The 20,752-nt window shown below is 41.6% G+C and overlaps 2 non-coding genes across 2 annotated transcripts; one reads left to right on the top strand and one right to left on the bottom strand.

Moving 5' to 3' along the window:
- Positions 1–11,241: 11,241 nt before the first annotated feature.
- Positions 11,242–11,313, top strand: trnac-gca. The gene has a single exon. It is a non-coding gene; the product is annotated as a tRNA-Cys (tRNA).
- Positions 11,314–11,912: 599 nt separating this feature from the next.
- trnac-gca lies at positions 11,913–11,984 on the bottom strand. Its single transcript has one exon. It is a non-coding gene; the product is annotated as a tRNA-Cys (tRNA).
- Between the last annotated feature and the right edge of the window lie 8,768 nt (positions 11,985–20,752).

A 20,752-nucleotide genomic window follows, 5' to 3' on the forward strand; every position in this document is an offset into this window, starting at 1 on the left:
TGTAATGTACAGTGGGGAGAAGAAGAAGCAGGCAATTGCAATGGGAAAGAGAAGAAGCACAGAATTGCACTGTGGGGAAAAGGAGAAAAGTTAAAGAACTGTGCAGTGGAGAAAAGAAGAAGCATAGAATTACATAGTGAGAAAGAGAAGGAGCATAGAATTACAGAGTTGGGAAGAGAACAATCATAGAATTACAGAGTGGGGAAGAGAACAATCAGAATTACAGAGTGCGGAAGAGAACAATCAGAATTACAGAGTGAGGAAGAGAAGAAGCATCAAATTACAGAGTGCGGAAGAGAACAATCATAGAATTACAGAGTGGGGAAGAGAAGAAGCATCAAATTACAGAGAGAGGAAGAGAACAATCATAGAATTACAGAGTGAGGAAGAGAAGGAGCATAGAATTTCACAGTGGGGAGGAGAAAAAGCATAAAGTTTGAAAGTGAGGGAGACAACTATTAAATGGTAAGAGCACTGAATGCTAAGCTGTTAACACCCTTCGCATGTAGGGAGGAGCACCCTGTATTGTAAAGTCTGGCTTCAAACTCCGGAAAGACAGTAATCCTCTCCCATCTAAGGGTTTTGCTGCAGTGGAGTCTCTGTTGCCTCTTCTCCTACATTGTAACACTGAAATACAAAATCTATGGAAAACTTAAGAAAAATATTGGTTAGTAATAAGGAAAACCAGTCACAAATCATCAATGAAAATGTGCCCATGATGTAGCATAGTGGTGAATGGGGTACAGACAGGCAAATTTTGCCTGAAAGGGTAAATAAAGGGGGCATGAGAATAAAGACTACTGAATATGAAACAGAGATGCACAGAATACTAAGCTGTTAACACCGTTACATGTTGGGAGGGGCACCCTGTATTGTAACGTCTGGCTTTAGAGACTGTGATATCCTCTCCTTTGCAGAGTGATCAGGCACTGCTGTCTGTCCTCCATAAAGGGGGAATCCTGCCAAAGAATCCAGTGGCAAAAAGTGCAAACATGGTGCAGATTCTTTAGATCCTCCTTTCAAGATAAAGGACAGTCAGTAAATGATTTGTATGGACTACTGAATTGTACACTAGTGCAAATGGAAAAAACAGGTGGGCACATAATACAAAATGGCAGATTGGGAGAACTATGTGTAAAAGCTACAAGTCAAGAATTCTATGCCTCACTTACAAGTGCCTCACTCAGTGGGACAGACACTACACTGCTTATGTTCTAATACATAGGTCAGGGCCAGCAGCACATACAAATTGAACTAAAATGGAAATTTGAGAACAAACTTCATGTTCTAGGCTCAACACAGTTTTTCTAACCTTGGACCACAGTTATATAGTCAAAACCGTGGATTCAATAGTGTCCGAATAGCAGTAATTTAAATTTCCCCAATGGAAATTAATGAGTAACATCTAATTGGCAGTTTTTGGCTCCGCCCACTTTTTCTAACCTGGAACTGCAGTTACCCAGTGACTAACTCTGCAAAGTTTGGGGACCCTAGGATTAATAGTGTGACAATGGCAGCAGTTTAAATTTAAACTAATAAAAATCAATAGGTGAATTGTGATTGGTGGTTGGTGGGTGTGCCCCCTTTTTCTAACCTTGAGTCGAAATCTCCCAGTGACAAACAGTGGGCACCCTGGCATAAATAGTGTGGGAATGGCAGCAGTTTAAATTTAAACCAAATCACCAGGTCTGCAAAGTCTGGGGACTCAGACATAAAAATTGTTGGACTGACACCATTTTACACTTCACCATTGAAAGTAAATAGGTGAAAAGTGATTGGCTATTGGTCACTCTGCCCACTTTTTCTACTTTTGAACCGCAAATACCCAGTAACTAACTTTGCAAAGTTTAACAACCCTGGAATTAATACTTAAATAATGGCATCAGTTTAAATATAAACCAATGCAATGTAATGGGTGGAAATGGATTGGCTGTTGGTGGCTCCACCCACTTTTCGTAACCTTTAACTTTGAAAAGTTTGGGGAGAATGGCAGCAGTTAAAATTTCTGATTACTGAAATCAATCAAAGAAATGTGATTGGCTGTTGGCGGCTCTTAGTGTGCCAGAGCCCTGAAAGGTCTAAAACTGAAAACAATGAGGGGATTAACTTGCCCTTTAGGGCTGTGGCACACGGGGAGATTAGTCGCTCGCGACAAATCTCCCTGTTCACGGGCGACTAATCTCCCCGAGTTGCCATCAGTTGCCATCCCACCGGCGAACATGTAAGTCGCTGGTGGGATGGCACACGCGGCGGCACGATTTCGGCAAATCACCGAAAATGCCTCACGAGGAAACTTCGGAGATTTGCCGAAATCGCCTGCGCAGCGTGTACCATCCCACCGCTGACTTACATGTTCGCAGGTGGGATGGTCGCCCGTGACAAGGGAGATTTGTTGCGGGCGACTTATCTCCCCGTGTGCCAGAGCCCTTAAGGACAGGCTGTCACTGACTATTCTATTCCTCTGCTATTCTGAGCCTCCATAGGACTCAATGGTACTTGAGAGATCAAACCTGTCGAATTTTTATTTTACAAAAAAATGTTGTGATTAATGTTTAACTAAACATTAATCATGAATTATGGGAGTTATTTTTAAAAAACTCGGGGAATAATAATAGTGCTCATGTCTACTAAAGCTCAGTATTCTCACCTTTCCATGCAGCTGCTGAGAGGGGTCTGCATCCAACAGCATCTAACTGTCTAATAGCAGCTGTGAGAGTGGGAACTCAGGGTACAATCTGATTGGCTGATAAGGTTGCCATGGTAGCCATTGTGATGTCATGCCGAACAGAACTCATTGGCATAAATGTATGTGGGGGGCCCAAAAGCTGTGAAACTAGAAGCTATGATGTTATAATTTTATCATTACTTATATACCAACAGGGCCATTACAGGAAGGATCTGTTAAACCGTTTTATTTTAAAACAATATGCCATAGTATTTCTTAATTACTCTCTAATAACCAAGTGTCACTTTTTATGCATTGGGGAAAAAATACTATTGTCACAGCCTCATTGTGTACTGCAAACCCCTGGGGGTGACACTTGTATTAAGGCCACGCTTTCTCCAATGGGAAGCTGGGATTGTTGCTATCTGTGCTGTTTATCTTTCTGCTCATTGGGCAATTGTTTAACCCTTCCAAATCCTAATTTGCATGTGCTAATTAGGAATCGTGTCTGTATTTGGCTGAACCCCTTAACATGGATTCATTGAAAATAATGAGGGGATTTACTTTCCCTTGAAAGGTGTGAAACTGAAAACAATGAGGGGATTAATTTGCCCTTTAGGGCTGTGGCACACGGGGAGATTAGTCGCCCGCGACAAATCTCCCTGTTCGCAGGCGACTAATCTCCCCGAGTTGCCATCAGTTGCCATCCCACCGGCGAACATGTAAGTCGCCGGTGGGATGGCACACACGGCGGCGCAATTTCAGCAAATCGCCGAAAATGCCTCGCGAGGCAACTTCGGCGATTTGCCGAAATCGCCTGCGCAGCGTGTACCATCCCACCGCTGACTTACATGTTCGGGATGTAAGTAGTTCGGGGAGATTAGTCGCTCGTGACAAGGGAGATTTCTTGCGGGCAACTAATCTCCCCGTGTGCCAGAGCCCTTAAGGACAGGCTGTCACTGACTATTCTATTCCTCTGCTATTATGAGCCTCCATAGGACTCAATGGTACCTGACAGATCAAACCTGTCGAATTTTTATTTTACAAAAAAATGTTGTTATTAATGTTTAACTAAACATTAATCATGAGTTATGGGAGTTATTTTTAAAAAACTCGATTTTTCCTGGGAATAATAATAGTGCTCATGTCTACTAAAGCTCAGAATTCTCACCTTTCCATGCAGCTGCTGAGAGGGGTCTGCATCCAACAGCATCTAACTGTCTAATGGCAGCTGTGAGAGTGGGAACTCAGGGTACAATCTGATTGGCTGATAAGGTTGCCATGGTAACCATTGTGATGTCATGCTGAACAGAACTCATTGGCATAAATCTATCATTACTTATATACCAACAGGGCCATTACAGGAAGCATCATTAAACCATTTTATTGTAAAACAATATGCCATAGTATTTCTTAATTACTCTCTAATAACCAAGTTTCACTTTTTATGCATTGGGGAAAAAATACTATTGTCACAGCCTCATTGTGTACTGCAAGCCCCTGAGGGTGATACTTCTATTAAGGCCACGCTTTCTGTATGAATGACCCAAAACTCTCCAATGGGAAGCTGGGATTGTTGCTATCTGTGCTGTTCATCTTTCTGCTCATTGGGCAATGTAGTTTGGATTTAACAATTAGCCTGCAGCCAGGAATAATGGTAGAACTACATTACCCAGCATGCAATGGTGTATAAAGAAGGTCCCTTTCCTACTCTGCTTTGCTGCTATTCTAACCTCTCAGTCCCAACCTGTCTGAGTTACAACCTGCTGTACACCCATATGTATATCATGTCTGGGCTTAATGCAACTAATTCGATTTCTGCTGTGACGTAGCTCCCAACATATGCCTTCTTTTATTTTTTAGGGTATTTTTGGGCTACTTTTGAAGTGGTGTTTGGCTAATATTGGGTTGGTTTTGGGACTGACTTTGGCTGGTTTTGAAAATGAGACCAGGTGGAAACCTCTTGACCTGTAGTCAAATGCTCTACCTCTGAGCTATACCCCCAATGGCAGGAGACCCCAACTTACTCGTGAGCCTCAGTCAAATGTAAAAAGACTTGGAGAGCAACACAAGCACCATAAAAGTTCATGGAGGAGCCAAATAAGGGCTGTGATTGGTTATTAGGCAGCCTCTATGCACACTATCAGCTTACAGGGGCTTTATTTGGTAGGAAATCTTGTTTTTATTCAACCAAAACTTGCCCCCAAGTCAGGAATTCAAAAATAACTCCCTGGTTTGGGGGCACTGAGAGCAACATCCAAGGGGTTGGGGAGCAACATGTTGCCCTGAGCCACTGGTTGGGGATCACTGCCCTATGGTGAAGCTTGGGTTATAGCCACACATATTTGTTTTTTGTTGTAACGTGAATGTTGACTGTAAGGCCTTGTATGTACAGTATTTACTCATGACGCCGTTTGGCTGCACATAACATGGAAACATTTACATTTATATATTTATTACACCCTATTTATTCACTATTGTCAGACATGCAATGTAGAGGCTTCATAGTTACATAGTTACATAGTTACATAGTTACATAGGGTTGAAAAAAGACCAGTGTCCATCAAGTTCAACCCATCCAAGTAAACCCAGCACACCTAACCCACACCTACCAATCTATACACTCACATACATAAACTATAAATACAACCAGTAATACTAACTGTAGATATTAGTATCACAATAGCCTTGGATATTCTGATTGTTCAAGAACTCATCCAGGCCCCTCTTATAGGCACTAACAGAATCTGCCATTACCCCATCACTAGGAAGGGCATTCCCCAACCTCACTGCCCTCACCGTGAAAAACCACCTACGCTGCTTCAAATGGAAGCTCTGTTCCTCTAATCTAAAGGGGGGGCCTCTGGTGCGTTGATTGTTTTTATGGGAAAAAAGAACATCCCCTATCTGCCTATAATCCCCTCTAATGTACTTGTACAGAGTAATCATGTCCCCTCGCAAGCGCCTCTTGTCCAGAGAAAACAACCTCAACCTCGACAGTCTCACCTCATAGTTTAAATCTTTCATCCCCTTTACCAGTTTAGTTGCACGTCTCTGCACTCTCTCCAGCTCATTAATATCCTTCTTAAGGACTGGAGCCCAAAACTGCCCCCATACTCAAGGTGAGGCCTTACCAGGGATCTATAAAGGGGCAAATTTATGTTCTCATCCCTTGAGTCAATGCCCTTTTTTATACAAGACAGCACTTTATTTGCTTTAGTAGCCACAGAATGACACTGCCTGGAATTACACAACTTGTTATCGACAAAAAACCCCCAGATCCTTCTCCATTAAGGATCCCCCCAACACACTACCATTCAGTAGATAGTTTGCGTTTATATTATTTCTACCAAAGTGCATAACTTTGCACTTATCAACATTGAACCTCATTTTCCAGTTTGCTCCCCAGTTTTCTAATTTTGTCAAATCGCTCTGCAAAGCGGCAGCATCCTGCATGGAACTTATAGTTTTGCACAATTTAGTGTCATCAGCAAAAATAGAAACAGTACTGTCTATGCCCCCCTCCAGGTCATTAATAAACAAGTTAAAAAGCAAAGGACCAAGGACTGACCCCTGCGGTACTCCACTAACCACACTGGCCCAATTAGAAAATGTTCCATTTACCACCACTCTTTGTACTCTATCCTTCAGCCAGTTCTCTATCCAATTACAAATATTATGTTCTAGGCCAATATTCCTTAATTTGATCATTAACCTTCTGTGAGGTACTGTATCAAAAGTAGATGACATCAACTGCCATTCCAGCATCGAGGTTCCTACTCACCTCCTCATAAAAGGCGACTAAATTAGTCTGGCAAGATCTGTTACGCATAAAACCATGCTGGCACAAACTAATAGTATTGTGAACTGCAATGTATTCAAGTACCCTATCCCTTATTACCCCTTCCAAACTTTTTCATACTACTGATGTCAGACTAACAGGCTGAGAGTTTTCAGGCTGAGAACGGGATCCCTTTTTAAATGACGGCACCACACATAGGCGGATTTTCCATAAGGCTAGGGTAGGCTAAGCCTCCCCAAACCTGCTTGGCACATTAAAAAAAAAAAAAAAAAAACAACCTTACTCCGTTTCTGCACTGTCCTGGAAATCTGTTTCTGCAAGCCCATTTTGCTGTGCTCCGATTGGATCTTTCTTCTTGTGGATTGTCCAATCAGAGCACAGCTTTCTTGACAGACAGTAAAATTGACCAATCAGAGCACAGATGCACACAGGGATCGGGAGATTTTGCAAACTTGCAAGACTGAAAAGAAGAATCTGCAGCTGTAACTTTACCTAAGGACCAACTCTCAACTTTTGCTGCAGTTTTCCCACAGGCACTATACACAGGTACTATACACAGGTACTATACCCAGGTACTATACACAGGTACTATACACAGGTACTATACACAGGTACTATACACAGGCACTATACACAGGTACTATACCCAGGTACTATACACAGGTACTATACACAGGCACTATACCCAGGTACTATACACAGGTACTATACACAGGTACTATACACAGGTACTATACCCAGGCACTATACACAGGTACTATACACAGGTACTATACCCAGGCACTATACACAGGTACTATACACAGGTACTATACCCAGGCACTATACACAGGTACTATACACAGGTACTATACACAGGCACTATACCCAGGCACTATACACAGGTACTATACACAGGCACTATACCCAGGTACTATACCCAGGTACTTCACCCAGGTACTATACCCAGGTACTTCACCCAGGTACTATACCCAGGTACTTCACCCAGGTACTATACACAGGTACTATACACAGGCGCTATACACAGGCGCTATACACAGGTGCTACACACAGGCACTATACACAGGTACTATACACAGGTACTATACACAGGTACTATACCCAGGTACTATACCCAGGTACTATACACAGGTACTATACACAGGTACTATACCCAGGTACTATACACAGGTACTATACACAGGTACTATACCCAGGCACTATACACAGGCACTATACCCAGGCACTATACCCAGGTACTATACCCAGGTACTATACACAGGTACTATACACAGGCACTATACCCAGGTACTATACCCAGGTACTATACACAGGTACTATACACAGGCACTATACACAGGTACTATACAGTTCTAAAGAATCACTAGCTGACATTAAATTGTTTTTTGCCTGACCTGACATCTATAATAATTTATAATCTATCCCCTACCCTAACAGATGGAGGGTAAAAAAAAGTTAACTCTTTCCCCTGCAAAAGCTCATTGTGTGTTTATATATTTGTTGTTGTTTTTTGCACTTACTATTTTTTTTTTTGTCATTGTTTTTTTTCATTTCTAGTTAGTTACAGTGGGGACAGTGCTGTGTATCAGTGCCAATGTTATAGTGCCAGGGCCTGAATATCTGCCATCAGTACCCGCTGTATTTCACTGTATATAATGTGCTGGTTTTGTAAATACAGACTGCGTCTCACTGCATATAATGGGGAGTCAGTACCCACTGCCTTTCTTGCTATAAAACTAATATAAACACATCTAAAGGGGTGGTTTACTTTTAAGTTAACCTTTAGTATGTTATAGAATTACCTATTCCTAGCAACTTTGCAATTGGTCTTCCTAATTAATTTTTTTTAATAATTTGCCTCTCTTCTGCCTCTTTCCAGATTTCAAATGGGGGCCAAAAAATATTGCTCTGTGAGGCTACAATTTTATTATTATTATAATTTTGTATTACTTATTTTTCCAAGTGGGCCCCTTAACTATTCATATTCCCATCTCTTGTTTAAACCACTACCTGGTTGCTAGGGTAAATAAGACCCTAGCAACCAGATAGCTGCTGAAATGGAGAGCTGCTGAACAAAAAGCTAAATAACTGAAAAACCATTAAAAATAAAAGTGAATTCGAATGCGAACTACCCCTTGAAGCTAACTGATCACAAACACAAATGTTTGCAGATCCCCTAACAGAAGTGCACGTATGAATACTTTTACATCCTAAACATTTTAGGGTAAAAAAAAAGCACCCCCCGCACTTTTGTACAGTATCCCTGGGAGTCAGTGGGAACGGCAAGAGGTAGTTGGGAGGTTAATTTTTTACACCAGCAGTGAATCCACTAAGTGTCACATTAGCTGTAGGTCAGTCTGTGTATGGGCCATCTTTAGCCTCCCCAAACAAAAAAGTCACCCTCCGCCTATGGCACCACATTAGGAATCCGCCAGTCTCTCGGCACCATGCCAGACCTCAATGAATCCTGAAAAATTAAGTGAAGAGGTTTGGCAATCACAGCGCTCAGCTCATTTAATACCCTGGGATGAATCCCATCCGGCCCTGGACCTTTGTTTACCTTTACATGTTCAAGTCTCTTTTGAATTTCCTCCCGAGTGACCCATGCGTCAGTAGCTAAATTACTAGAACTGGGCATATTACAAGGGAAGCCTTCATTATCTGGCTCCTCAGATGTATAGACAGATGAGAAATAAGAGTTCAAAATTTCTGCTTTTTCCCTGTTCTCATCAACCAACGTACCCCCCCGTGATAATAAAGTTCCCACCCCTTCTTGCTTCATTTGTTTACTATTCACATAATTAAAAAATAATTTTGGATTCTTTTTACTCCTAGCTGCAATATCCCTTTCCATCTCTATTTTAGCTTGCCTGATAGCTTTTTTGCATGCTTTATTTGCTTCCTTGTACCTGATGAAAGTTTCTGCTGTCCCAGCTAACTTGAATGCTTTAAAAGCACGTTTTTTCTTACCAACCTCGACACTAACACTTTTATTCAGCCATAAAGGTTTTGCTTTGCGATGCCTCTCCTTGCTTACAAGGGGGTTATACTGCTGTGTATACCTGCAAAGCAATGTTTTAAAGATGTTCCATTTTCCTTCTGTGTCTAACCCCATGAAAAGCCTTTCCCAGTTGACACATTGCAGTGATGCCCTTATACTGGCAAAGTCTGCACGTCTAACGGAGAGTTAGAGCTAAGGCAGATATGAGACTGTTTTCCTTGTAACGGAAGCTCCTTATCTGGTAAACTATATGCCCCCCTCACTCCTCCCCCACAACCCTTTGCTAGTCCCCCTGCCCCGTCTTCACTAATTGTCCCATAGAACTCTAGCTCAGTCGGGCCTTATTGACACTCTGGCTTACTAAAGTGATATTTATTGGGGCTTTTTAAAGGGGAACTGTTGTGAAAATGAAAATGTCAAATCATTCATCCAAGATGTGTCAACCTTGTAGGAAACCTAGGCAGAAAATAGCATATGATTTAATCTGAATTAAAGTTTTGGGGTGCGTTTGCGTGCCTCCCAGAATGCCAGGGGTAAGTACAAAAATCAGGTGAATGGAGGGAGACTAATGGGACAAATGCCACCATAATTGAGTGAAAGGCCCAACCCCTAATAGTGATGGCAGTGGGAGGAGCCAACAGACTAGGGGAGAGTTTTGGCGGAGGCAGAAGTGGAGTTGTCGAGTGTATGGAGATCAAGAAAGAGTCATGAGAAGAGTGTAGTGGGAGAATGGAGGCATCAGTTCCCTCCAGCAGTTTGCCTGACACAGGGCTCTGTAGGAAGTCAGCCGGAGGTATATGTGGGCAGGCCCGTTCTCTGAGACGTTGCATGTAGAAGGCCAGAGCTTGTTGGTGCCCAAGTGTGAGTTTGTGATGCCCAATACCGCCGGTACTGTAAGAACTGCTGGCTGCTCCGGGTGTTCATTTGGTGAGGATGCTCTGATCTGGCTGGGGCAGACATACTAGGTCAATGCTTACAGAACTGTAGTTATTGCAGCGAATCAGAGGCAGCAGCTACAGGGCCACTAAGGATGCAGTGGTAAAGCTAAAAAAATTACCAGAGAAAATAGCCTAATACCCCAGGAAGCAATGCAGAGGAAAACCAGGGGGGGTCAACACTCACTTACAGAGGAAGGCCCGGCTGAGTCCAGAGAGTGGGGGCAGGACAGCGAGGCACAGGAGGGGCAGGTTACCCCCCCAAGCCAAAAGTCCCAAAACAGCTTAATGCATCCAAGAAGTGATAACCATGTAGGGAATCCGAGGGGGGCAAAATAGCACATGAGATTCAATGAAAGTATCGGTATGCACTTGGGGAAATAACATTATTAGGCTACTCTAATTATATTTAATTACAATATATAGTTTGGTCAGTTGCCTTTGGGACCGAACTGTAAAAGTTTTCCTTATAAACGGTGCTTAGTGATATCATCAGTTATAATTGGAGTTTAGTGATGTAAGAGATCAAGAGGTTCCTGGTTCAAATCCAGGTGCCCCCTTCTTTTCCTTATCTTGCACAAAATCTAAATCAAAATTACAAAGTAATAATCTAATAGAGTGAATTGTCTGTCATAAAAATGGCTTCGCTAAAGGTTCATAATATGGGGGTATAGCTCAGTGGTAGAGCATTTGACTGCAGGTCAAGAGGTCCCTGGTTCAAATCTGGGTGCCCCCTTTTTTCCTTATCTTGCACAAAATCTAAATCAACCTTAAAAAGTAATAATCTAATAGAGTGAATTGTCGTCATAAAAATGACTTCGCTAAAGGTTCAAAATGTGGGGGTATAGCTCAGTGGTAGAGCATTTGACTGCAGATCAAGAGGTCCCTGGTTCAAATCCGGGTGCCCCTTATGTTACGCCGAATATATAAATCAACTTTACAAAATAATAGTCTCATAGAGTGAATTGTCTGTCTTAAAAACGACCACTAAAGGGTCAGTATGTCAATATGTGGGGGTATATCTCGGTGGTAGAACATTTGACTGCAGGTCCCTTGTTTAAATCCGGGTGCCCCCTTCTCATCGTTATGTTGCACAAAATATATGGATTGATTCAGTTTTAAGGTATCATTGGCAAATACAATTCTAGCTCTGATACACTTTGTGTACTGTTTTCATAAAGATGAATTTTTATATCGATATTTAATGTTGTATTTAAACCAGAAAAATGCAAAAATCTGCTATTAAATTCTATAACCTCTACCGTAAAGCTTCTCTGGCTTACCTGTGTAAGTGTAAGGTGTGTAGAACTGAGTTTTATTGTCAAGTGAAAATGAATGTTGGTAAGTGTTTGGTGAGCTTTTTATTAGACAGCTGTCAGTGATGTCTCTCTACATACAGGCTTTGGGTCAGTTATTTTTATCCTTGTTAGTCTAATACATTGGTAGTGTGCAGCCATATTGCTTAGATATAAGGCTACATTCCATATTCATTTTGATATAACAGCAGGGAGGGGGCACCCAGATTTGAACCAGGGACCTCTTGATCTGCAGTCAAATGCTCTACCACTGAGCTATACCCCCTTGCACAAGAATACATTTATTAAGCCACACAGGTGTGTTGTGGAATACAAGTTGAAACCAAACAGTGGGAAAGTGACAGTAAGGCCCTATTTGCCCATTCTTACAGCATGTACTTATGGCTCAAGTTGGCTGCACGTGAGCTGGAAACATCACATTATTATGTATTGGCAGCAATGGGATGCAGTGGCTACAGGTGCATTGGGCCATGTCAGCCCTCAGGCCTGGGCAAGTAAAGCATAATGCTTAGTATTATGTTGGGAGATGCACCAAATGTCAATATTTTGTTCAGGGCTTCTGTGGGTTTTGTATAATCACATATAAACAACTCTGCATAAGGCATAAAAGAATATAAAGACGGGCTTCTCACTGATTGTCTCACTGCGCATGTAGTCAGATCTCTCTCTTTGATTTAATATACTGCAGGGCTTGTTGCTCTCCTGTGTTTCAACCAGAGCCCAGGATACTTGCATTAAGGGGTGAGTATATATAGCCATTTACTATATTGCCTATGAATGTGCCAGATGTGTTCATTTTTCCATTTTTTCTCCTGAGACCGGCTGCGGTTTTAGTCTGCTGCTGCCCTCCAGTAGGAACAGCGGCACAACAATTGCTCCTGTCTGGCTCTCACTGATCTTAATGTTATTAAATGGAAATCGCTCTGGCTGTCACACACGGGGCAGTGACTCTCTAGCACCAGACAAATGCTTCCTTTGCAACAGAAATCCCCTAACCCATAGTAGTTTTTTTTTTTTTTAAAGGTTTATTTTTGTTATTTTACAACAATAAAATAATAAATAAAACAAAATATAAGCAGGTTACATAAGTTGTGATGAGTTGTCGGTACATAGCATAGTTTCCCAGTTGCAGGAAGAATTTACCAATCTGTATTGTCGTGTATAGCCTATGTTGCCCCAATTCTGGTCACTCTTATGGGAACGTTTTAGACTGACTGGTCTAATGTCATCACAGCCTTATACCCAAGTCAAGCCATAGTAGCTTAGTCAGTTTTCTTTGGACTCCATTTCACTAATGTCCCTTATGACTACAGAAGACAACCTATTACACAACCTATTACACAATCTATTACAAACTCTTTTTGGCCCTTGTCGCTGCTGAACAGCATTGCTTGCTATAGCTAGGTTTATTATCCACAAAGGCCTTCAGCAATGATCTCCTATATGTCATTAGACTGTAACCATATTGTTTAGCTATAATTTTGAAATATATATTTCTTTTAATATAATGTTAGAAAGGGGGCACACTGATTTGAACCAGGGATCCCTTGAGCTGCAGGTAAATGCTCTATCACCAAGCTATACCCCCTTGCGCAGGTGTAAGATAGTTAAGCCACACAGGTGAGTTGTATAACATGAGCGGAAACCAAATATTGGGAGAGTGTAAAGCCTTGTTTGTCCATTTTTCAGTGTAAACATTCCCTTTGGTTTGCATGAAGTCAAATCTCACTCTTTTAATATATTGCAGGGTTTGTGGCTCTCCTGCATTTCAAACAGAACCCAGAACCCATTTCAGGTACACAGAGGCCCACTAAGGCTAAGGTCACAGGAGGCAGCGTCTCTCTGCCTACATTTTCTCTGCATCCAGAGAGAAGTCTTAGAGAGAATTATTATAGTGACCATATTTACCCTGCCGGTATTTATAATAGGGATGTGCTGAATCCAGGATTCGTCCTTTTTCCACAGAGTTCGGTCCTGGCCAAACCAAATCCTAATTAGCATATGCTAATTAGGATTCAGGTTGGTATTTGGCTGAACCCCTTAACATAGATTCATTGAAAACAATGAGGGGATTAACTTTCCCTTAAAAGGTCTAAAACTGAAAACAATAAGGGGGATTAAGTTCCCCTTTGAAGATGAGTGTAACTGAAAACAATGAGGGGATTAACTTGTTGGGGATCACTGCCCTATGGTGAAGCTTGGGTTATAGCCACACATATTTGTTTTTTGTTGTAACTTGAATGTTGACTGTAAGGCCTTGTATGTACAGTATTTACTCATGACGCCGTTTGGCTGCACATAACATGGAAACATTTACATTTATATATTTATTACACCCTATTTATTCACTATTGTCAGACATGCAATGTAGCGGCTTCAGTCGGGCCTTATTAACACTCTGGCTTACTAAAGTGATATTTATTGGGGCTTTTTAAAGGGGAACTGTTGTGAAAATGAAAATGTCAAATCATCCATCCAAGATGTGTCAACCTTGTAGGAAACCTGGGAAGAAAATAGCATATGATTTAATCTTAGTTAAAGTTTTGGGGTGTGTTTGCGTGCCTCCCAGAATGCCAGGGGTAAGTACAAAAATGTGCCCATGATGTAGCGTAGTGGTGTATGGGGTACAGACATTCATAGAATTACAGAGTGGGGAAGAGAACAATCATAGAATTACAGAGTGGGGAAGAGAACAATCATAGAATTACAGAGTGAGGAAGAGAACAATCAGAATTACAGAGTGGGGAAGAGAACAATCATAGAATTACAGAGTGGGGAAGAGAACAATCAGAATTACAGAGTGAGGAAGAGAACAATCATAGAATTACAGAGTGAGGAAGAGAACAATCATAGAATTACAGAGTGAGGAAGAGAACAATCATAGAATTACAGAGTGGGGAAGAGAACAATCATAGAATTACAGAGTGGGGAAGAGAACAATCATAGAATTACAGAGTGGGGAAGAGAACAATCAGAATTACAGAGTGGGGAAGAGAACAATCATAGAATTACAGAGTGGGGAAGAGAACAATCAGAATTACAGAGTGGGGAAGAGAACAATCATAGAATTACAGAGTGGGGAAGAGAACAATCAGAATTACAGAGTGAAGAAGAGAACAATCATAGAATTACAGAGTGGAGAAGAGAACAATCAGAATTACAGAGTGAAGAAGAGAACAATCATAGAATTACAGAGTGGGGAAGAGAACAATCAGAATTACAGAGTGGGGAAGAGAACAATCATAGAATTACAGAGTGGGGAAGAGAACAATCAGAATTACAGAATGAAGAAGAGAATAATCATAGAATTACAGAGTGGAGAAGAGAACAATCATAGAATTACAGAGTGGGGAAGAGAACAATCAGAATTGCAGAGTGAGGAAGAGAACAATCATAGAATTACAGAGTGGGGAAGAGAACAATCAGAATTACAGAGTGGGTAAGAGAACAATCATAGAATTACAGAGTGGAGAAGAGAACAATCAGAATTACAGAGTGGGGAAGAGAACAATCATAGAATTACAGAGCGGGGAAGAGAACAATCAGAATTACAGAGTGGGGAAGAGAACAATCATAGAATTACAGAGTGGGGAAGAAAAGGAGCATAGAATTTCACAGTGGGGAGGAGAAAAAGCATAAAATTTGAAAGTGAGGGAGACAACTATTAAATGGTAAGAGCACCACATTCTAAGCTGTTAACACCCTTTGCATGTTGGGAGGGGCACCCTGTATTGTAAAGTCTGGCTTGAAACTCCGGAAAGACAGTAATATCCTCTCCCATCTAAGAGTTTTGCTGCAGAATCCTGGGATCAGTGGAGTCTCTGTTGCCTCTTCTCCTACACTGTAACACTGAAATACAAAGTCTATGGAAAAATAAAGAAAAATATTGGTTAGTAATAAGGAAAACAAGTCACAACACAGTCAGAACAGACCAATGCTGTCATTTTCATAGCCTGTCACACTAAAGATCATATTTTTGAAAATACATGCTGTTATGATTCAAGTAGTAGACTGTAGAGTTACAGTTTGCTTCCTGAAAAACAGGATTTTTATCCTAGAAACAGAGAAGAAGAACAGAATGTTATGCTGTTAACAACCCTTGCATGTTGGGGGAGGGGCACCCTGTATTGCGGAATCCTGGGATCATCCAAGTCGTCTCTCTGGGAACCGATAGTGGGAGAATTACTGTGTGGCAAAACCAACTTAACCTCTCAACAGAGCAGCCAGCCTGACTTTACCCCTCAATAGAGCAGTGATACTCCTCAGCCTCCATGCTCGGAGTGGTCGGGCACTGCTGTCTGTCCTCCATAAAGGGGTATGCCTTCTTCCCCACAATACAGTCGAGCTGGGCACACAGACGGGACAGCAGGTGAAGAGCTTAGCTTTTGGCTTGTGTGTGTTAAATAGTAATGAAAGGAATCTGTGGGTATGATGTAGTAAACGGTGTGTATAAATGAATGTAATGTACAGTGGGGAGAAGAAGAAGCAGGCAATTGCAATGGGAAAGAGAAGAAGCACAGAATTGCACTGTGGGGAAAAGGAGAAAAGTTAAAGAACTGTGCAGTGGAGAAAAGAAGAAGCATAGAATTACATAGTGAGAAAGAGAAGGAGCATAGAATTACAGAGTTGGGAAGAGAACAATCATAGAATTACAGAGTGGGGAAGAGAACAATCAGAATTACAGAGTGCGGAAGAGAACAATCAGAATTACAGAGTGGGGAAGAGAAGAAGCATCAAATTACAGAGTGCGGAAGAGAACAATCATAGAATTACAGAGTGAGGAAGAGAAGGAGCATAGAATTTCACAGTGGGGAGGAGAAAAAGCATAAAATTTGAAAGTGAGGGAGACAACTATTAAATGGTAAGAGCACCGAATGCTAAGCTGTTAACACCCTTCGCATGTAGGGAGGGGCACCCTGTATTGTAAAGTCTGGCTTCAAACTCCGGAAAGACAGTAATCCTCTCCCATCTAAGGGTTTTGCTGCAGTGGAGTCTCTGTTGCCTCTTCTCCTACACTGTAACACTGAAATACAAAGTCTATGGAAAACTTAAGAAAAATATTGGTTAGTAATAAGGAAAACCAGTCACAACTGGTGATGTTCAAAGAAGTAGACTGTAGAGTTACAGTTTGCTTCCTGAAAAACAGGATTTTTCCTTTAAATCATCAATGAAAATGTGCCCATGATGTAGCATAGTGGTGAATGGGGTACAGACAGGCAAATTTTGCCTGAAAGGGTAAATAAAGGGGGCATGAGAATAAAGACTACTGAATATGAAACAGAGAAGCACAGAATACTAAGCTGTTAACACCGTTACATGTTGGGAGGGGCACCCTGTATTGTAACGTCTGGCTTTAGAGACTGTGATATCCTCTCCTTTGCAGAGTGATCAGGCACTGCTGTCTGTCCTCCATAAAGGGGGAATCCTGCCAAAGAATCCAGTGGCAAAAAGTGCAAACGTGGTGCAGATTCTTTAGATCCTCCTTTCAAGATAAAGGACAGTCAGTAAATGATTTGTATGGACTACTGAATTGTACACTAGTGCAAATGGAAAAAACAGGTGGGCACATAATACAAAATGGCAGATTGGGAGATCTATGTGTAAAAGCTATAAGTCAAGAATTCTATGCCTCACTTACAAGTGCCTCACTCAGTGGGACAGACACTACACTGCTTATGTTCTAATACAGAGGTCAGGGCCAGCAGCACATACAAATTGAACTAAAATGGAAATTTGAGAACAAACTTCGTGTTCTAGGCTCCACCCAGTTTTTCTAACCTTGGACCACAGTTATATAGTCAAAACCCTGGATTCAATAGTGTCGGAATAGCAGTATTTTAAATTTCCCCAATGGAAGTCAATGAGTAACATCTAATTGGCAGTTTTTGGCTCCGCCCACTTTTTCTAACCTGGAACTGCAGTTACCCAGTGACTAACTCTGCAAAGTTTGGGGACCCCAGGATTAATAGTGTGACAATGGCAGCAGTTTAAATTTAAACCAATAAAAATCAATAGATTGTGATTGGTGGTTGGTGGGTGTGCCCCCTTTTTCTAACCTTGAGTCGAAATCTCCCAGTGACAAACAGTGGGCACCCTGGCATAAATAGTGTGGGAATGGCAGCATTTTAAATTTAAACCAAAACACCAGGTCTGCAAAGTCTGGGGACTCAGACATAAAAATTGTTGGACTGACAGCATTTTACACTTCACCATTGAAAGTAAATAGGTGAAATGTGATTGGCTATTGGTCACTCTGCCCACTTTTTCTGCTTTTGAACCGCAAATACCCAGTGACTTTGCAAAGTTTAACAACCCTGGAATTAATACTTAAATAATGGCATCAGTTTAAATATAAACCAATGCAATGTAATGGGTAGAAACAGATTGGCTGTTGGTGGCTCCACCCACTTTTCGTAATCTTTGACCTTAGTCCGCCAGTCACAAATGTGATTGGCTGTTGGCCACGATGTAAGGGGCTTCCCAGCCCCCACCATAGTCCCCTGTTTAGAAGATTAGCCAATGCTTTCCATGGCATGGATATGCAACATCCAAACAGAGCGAGGCTGCCGCCCCCCCATCTACATTGTTGCCTGATGTGCGCCGTCAGTGGGGCTCATTCATGGACTTTGAGCCATGCAGAATTATTATAGTGACCATATTTACCCTGCCGGTGTTTATAATAGGGATGCGCTGAATCCAGGATTCGGCCTTTTTCCACAGAGTTCGGTCCTGGCCAAACCAAATCCTAATTAGCAAATGCTAATTAGGATTTAGGTTGGTATTTGGCTGAACCCCTTAACATGGATTCATTGAAAATAATGAGGGGATTAACTTTCCCTTGAAAGGTGTGAAACTGAAAACAATGAGGGGATTAACTTTCCCTTGAAAGGTGTAAAACTGAAAACAATGAGGGGATCAACTTTCCCTTGAAAGGTGTAAAACTGAAAACAATGAGGGGATTAACTTGTCCTTTAAAGACAGGCTGTCACTGCCTATCCTATTCCTCTGCTATTCTGAGCCTCCATAGGACTCAATGGTACTTGACAGTCAAACCTGTCGCATTTTTTATTTTACAAAAAAAAGTTAACTAAATATTAATCACGAATTATGGGAGTTATTTTTGAAAAACTCGAAATTTTCTGGGAATAATAATAGCGCTCATGCAAACGGCAATCTCATTGGCCAGCCATTTGCAAATATTTGTGCGCATTTCATTGTGATTTGTAAAAAAATGGAAATTCAGCGCAGGGCAGAATTTAAGCGTTTAGGGCAAAACAACCATATGGGAATAATATAGGTGCTGGGCAAACTTTATAAATGCCCCCCAGTGTCTACTAAAGCTCAGAATTCTCACCTTTCCATGCAGCTGCTGAGAGGGGTCTGCATCCAACAGCATCTAACTGTCTAATAGCAGCTGTGAGAGTGGGAACTCAGGGTACAATCTGATTGGCTGATAAGGTTGCCATGGTAGCCATTGTGATGTCATGCTGAACAGAACTCATTGGCATAAATCTATCATTACTTATATACCAACAGGGCCATTACAGGAAGCATCATTAAACCATTTTATTGTAAACCAATATGCCATAGTATTTCTTAATTACTCTCTAATAACCAAGTTTCACTTTTTATGCATTGGGGAAAAAATACTATTGTCACAGCCTCATTGTGTACTGCAAGCACCTGGGGGTGACTTGTATTAAGGCCACACTTTCTGTATGAATGACCCAAAACTCTCCAATGGGAAGCTGGGATTGTTGCTATCTGTGCTGTTCATCTTTCTGCTCATTGGGCAATGTAGTTTGGATTTAACAATTAGCCTGCAGCCAGGAATAATGATAGAACTACATTACCCAGCATGCAATGGTGTATAAAGAAGGTCCCTTTCCTACTCTGCTTTGCTGCTGTTCTAACCTCTCATTCCCAACCTGTCTGCGTTACAACCTGCTGTACACCCATATGTATATCATGTCTGGGCTTAATGCAACTAATTCGATTTCTGCTGTGACGTACCTCCCAACATATGCCTTCTTTTATTTTTTAGGGTATTTTTGGGCTACTTTTGAAGTGGTGTTTGGCTAATATTGGGTTGGTTTTGACTTTAAATGGTTTTGAAAATGAGACCAGGTGGAAACCTCTTGACCTGTAGTCAAATGCTCTACCTCTGAGCTATACCCCCAATGGCAGGAGACCCCAACTTACTTGTGGGCCTCAGTCAAATGTAAAAAGACTTAGGGAGCAACACAAGCACCATAAAAGTTCATGGAGGAGCCAAATAAGGGCTGTGATTGGCTATTAGGGGCCTCTATGCACCCTATCAGCTTACAGGGGCTTTATTTGGTAGTAAATCTTGTTTTTATTCAACCAAAACTTGCCACCAAGTCAGGAATTCAAATATAACTCCCTGGTTTGGGGGAACTGAGAGCAACATCCAAGGGGTTGGGGAGCAACATGTTGCCCCTGAGCCACTGGTTGGGGATCACTGCCCTATAGTGAAGCCTGGGTTATAGCCACACATATTTGTTTTTTGTTGTAACGTGAATGTTGACTGTAAGGCCTTGTATGTACAGTATTTACTCATGACACCGTTTGGCTGCACATAACATGGAAACATTTACATTTATATATTTATTACACCCTATTTATTCACTATAGTCAGACATGCAATGTAGCGGCTTCAGTCGGGCCTTATTAACACTCTGGCTTACTAAAGTGATATTTATTGGGGCTTTTTAAAGGGGAACTGTTGTGAAAATGAAAATCCATCCAAGATGTGTCAACCTTGTAGGAAACCTAGGCAGAAAATAGCATATGATTTAATCTGAATTAAAGTTTTGGGGTGCGTTTGCGTGCCTCCCAGAATGCCAGGGGTAAGTACAAAAACCAGGTGAATGGAGGGAGACTAATGGGTCAAATGTCACCATAATTGAGTGAAAGGCCCAACCCCTAATAGTGATGGCAGTGGGAGGAGCCAACAGACTAGGGGAGAGTTTTGGCGGAGGCAGAAGTGGAGTTGTCGAGTGTATGGAGATC

The sequence above is a fragment of the Xenopus tropicalis genome, chromosome 10 (assembly GCF_000004195.4).
Source record: "Xenopus tropicalis strain Nigerian chromosome 10, UCB_Xtro_10.0, whole genome shotgun sequence".
NCBI classification, from domain to species: domain Eukaryota; kingdom Metazoa; phylum Chordata; class Amphibia; order Anura; family Pipidae; genus Xenopus; species Xenopus tropicalis.